The sequence below is a fragment of the Dioscorea cayenensis genome, chromosome 3 (genome assembly GCF_009730915.1).
Source record: "Dioscorea cayenensis subsp. rotundata cultivar TDr96_F1 chromosome 3, TDr96_F1_v2_PseudoChromosome.rev07_lg8_w22 25.fasta, whole genome shotgun sequence".
Taxonomy (NCBI): domain Eukaryota; kingdom Viridiplantae; phylum Streptophyta; class Magnoliopsida; order Dioscoreales; family Dioscoreaceae; genus Dioscorea; species Dioscorea cayenensis.
The window spans coordinates 14,829,982-14,830,578 of NC_052473.1; positions in this window are offsets into that span (position 1 = coordinate 14,829,982).

Here is a 597-nt window from a genome sequence, read left to right on the forward strand (position 1 = left end):
CATTTTCACATTAAAAAGGTAATTGTGATCACGATGACGACATACATAGACGATCATCATGAAGGTCATGAGACTAATACAAACGTGCATAGCACAAAGACATATGAATCAAGGAGATCTACTAGGATTCTCAAGCCTACTTAAAGATATCACCATATTTTATTATGCTTTGTTTACTGATGTTGACAAACTAAGCCTTTTAGCAAGCAATCAATTGCCAAGAAAGCTACAAGTGGCAAACGACAATGGAAGATATAATAGCCTCTTTCCATTAAAATTATAGATGGTAGTTGGTGGAACCTTTTGTTGGAAAGAGCATTCATGAAGAATAGATGAGAGTATGCCGTCAAAGAAGAAGCCAATGAATAGAAGAGATAGAAGGCAAAGCTTATTACTAAAGGTTATTAGCAAAAGCAAATTATTGACTTCAATGAAATATTTATTCTTGTTGTTAGGTGTAGCTTAATTCTAGTTGTCTCATCTTTGGTTACTAACTTGAACCTTGAGCTTTATTGAGTTGTTATCAAGACCACGTTCTCGAATGAAGACTTAGATGACAAAAATATTCATGCCTTAACTAGAAGGCTTTATTAGTGA